At 38.6% G+C, this 3,332-nt stretch overlaps 1 long non-coding RNA gene across 1 annotated transcript; it reads right to left on the bottom strand.

The window, feature by feature from the left end:
- Window positions 1-645: 645 nt before the first annotated feature.
- Window positions 646-3,116, bottom strand: LOC115227887. The gene is made up of 2 exons (XR_003883170.2): window positions 2,922-3,116; window positions 646-684 (listed from the first exon to the last, which is right to left on the bottom strand). It is a non-coding gene; the product is annotated as an uncharacterized LOC115227887 (long non-coding RNA).
- Window positions 3,117-3,332: the final 216 nt, after the last annotated feature.

The following is a 3,332-nucleotide window of genomic DNA, read 5'->3' as shown; positions in this document are numbered from 1 at the left end:
ACACACACAAACACGCACATACACACACATATATATATACATATACAAATGTGTATATGTGTATATGTAAGCACAGAAAGAGAGGAAGATAAAGGGAGAGCAACAGAGAGGAAGAAGAGGAGACAAATTCATTTATATACACTCTTCATGCTGACATATAAATATAAATGTATGTGTCTATGTTAAAAAAGATGTATAAGCCTGCGTGTGTCTGTGTATACTTGCGCATACACACACACATTTATGCGTGTTTGTGTGTGTGTAATATATATATATATATGTATATACATACACACATATATATATAGGTATATATACATATATATATACCTATAATATATTATATATTATATATATATACATATATATATATATATATATATATATATATATATATATATATATATATATTTATATAATATATATATATAAATATATTAAATATATTATGCATCTGTGTATGTTTATGTTTGTGAGTCGGTCTGTGCATGTGTGTGTGTGTGTGTGTGTGTGTGTGTGGATACCAGTTCCAGTCCCGAAACGAGGTCGACAAAGTTCACAAAACAAGGAATGGTAAGAAGAATCTTCCAAAAGGTTCTGGAATGTGCTCAAACGTCATGTTTCAGATTTTGGGGGTTAAAAAAAAAAAAAAAAAAATTTTCAGGTATTCCGAGCAGCCAAGATCTGGAATGGAAAAGAAAGTTAAAATCGTTAAACATACACATTGTATGGGTATGCCCGGACACATTATGCATACATACATACATACATACATACATACATACATACATACTTGCATACATACATACATACATACATACATTCATGCATGCATACATAGATACTTACATACATACATACTTACATACATGCATACATACATACATACATAGATACATACATACATACATACATACATACATACATGCATACATACATGCATACATACATACATAGATACTTACATACATACATACATACATACATACTTACATACATACATACTTACATACATGCATGCATACGTACATACATACATACACGCATACATACATACATACATATATACATCATACATACATACATACACACACACACATACATACATAATACATACATACATACATACATACACACATACATACATACATACATACATACATACATACATACAAACATACTTACATACGTACCTACATAAAAACATACATACATACATACATACATAAATACATACATACATGGTGGCTGCCCCCTCGTTATCGAGTATGGCCATTGCACGAAGCTTAATCAATGTTGTTATCGTGCAATGCCTGTGCAAGAAGATTTCTTCTTTTAAAGTGAGGAAAGGCTGTGCACTGAGTCAATCCCACTCACTAAGCAACAGCAGCCATAATCCGAAAAGAAGAACAAGTCAACATCATCGGTAACCACTGAGCCGCAGGTTTTATGTCGGAGTTATCCCAGTTACCCGAGTTACCTTCACCTAGAAGGATGCCCTAACAAAGGCTAGGAGTCCTTCACTCCCAATGGTTTAACCACGTGATCGGGTATTCAGTCCGGTTATTTCTATGTCCCTGCGCATGATACAGCCTTAAGACACTTATTGGATGGCCGTTGACTCTCAAGAGTTCCACCGCCCTTTGACGGGTTTTGTTTTTCATCCCGCAGGGTGTCCAATAAACACCCTCCTCACCAAGCGAGCCTGGTGGGGTTGCCGGTTTAGTCGCCGACGACCCGACCATGCAACAGGTTGTGCTGGGTTACATGTTACCAGTAGCACTCGAAAGTGACCTGACACAACACACATACATACATACATACATACATACATACATACATACATACATACATACATACATGCATACATACATGCATACATACATACATACATGCATGCATACATACATACATACATACATACATACATACATACATACATACAAGCATACATAATTTCTTTCAGTTTCTGTCTACCAAATCCACTCACAATGCTTTAGTCAGCTTATATTAGAAAACACTTGTCCAAGGTGCCACGTGGTGGGACTGAACTCGGAACCATGTGGTTGACAAGCAAACTTCTTTCCACACAGCCACGCCTGCGCAAAGAAGATGTTTATAAGCGTAAGTGCACATAGGCGCGGGAGTGGCTGTGTGGTAAGTAGCTTGCTTACCAACCACGTGGTTCCGGGTTCAGTCCCACTGCGCGGCATCTTGGGCAAGTGTCTTCTGCTATAGCCTCGGGCCGACCAATGCCTTGTGAGTGGATTTGGTAGACGGAAACTGAAAGAAGCCTGTCGTATATATGTATGCGTGTATGTCTGTGTGTCTGTGTTTGTCCCCCTAGCATTGCTTGACAACCGATGCTGGTGTGTTTACGTCCCCGTCACTTAGCGGTTCGGCAAAAGAGACCGATAGAATAAGTATTGAGCTTACAAAAGAATAAGTCCCGGGGTCGAGTTGCTTGATTAAAGGCGGTGCTCCAGCATGGCCGCAGTCAAATGACTGAAACAAGTAAAAAAAAATATGGACCCCGTTTACAAGAATCTAGTGGGGTGTAGTCTGATGCGTAAGGGATATGGACTATGCCGATGATATTGCGCTCCTGGGAATACTCGAGCGAATGATGGGTACCCAGAGAGGCTGGTTATACAGCAAATCACTTCCAAGAACACCTGTGTGATGTAGGCCACTGGGCAAGGAGAGATGCGAATTCTTGCGAATCAAGAATCCATTAAAGCTGTCGCCAACTTCACCGAAGTGGGCAGCGATATTATTACAGAAGGATTCACGGAGGTGAATGTCAACCCCGGAATCAAGAGTGTAAAGGAGATGTTCAGAGGAATGGAGAGAATCGAGACAAGAATAAAAATGGAAAGATAGATAGAAAACAAACATGTGGCTGAAACCACGTGACTTACCAAGCACACATCATGTGACAACCGATAAATGACATGGAGCCTGTTTGTAAGCAGGATCTTATACACCCGCCTATCCTCCGTCTGTCCACTGTCGGCATCACATCGGCGGACTTCCGCACTTTGCCAATTCTGAGCATCCGCTGGATATTGAAACCGTTATGTCTGTATTGGCCGTTCGTGTCTGTAAAAGGTAAAAGGAAAAAAAAATCACATGAAAAAAAAAATGTTCGTTAATAAGATATTCGTTGACTGTTTTATTTATCCTAAAAAGAAACTAAAAACAAAATTCTTTCATTGTAATTTAAACAACATGAAACAAGATAGTCTTGTATGCATGTACGTATTTATAAATGTATGTATGTATATACGCGCGCGTAAACCTAGTCAAACACGCTTTCCCTCTCCGATAAT

The sequence above is a fragment of the Octopus sinensis genome, unplaced genomic scaffold (genome assembly GCF_006345805.1).
Source record: "Octopus sinensis unplaced genomic scaffold, ASM634580v1 Contig08642, whole genome shotgun sequence".
In the NCBI taxonomy this organism is placed as follows: Eukaryota; Metazoa; Mollusca; class Cephalopoda; order Octopoda; family Octopodidae; genus Octopus; species Octopus sinensis.
This window is presented reverse-complemented; position numbering and strand designations above follow the sequence as displayed.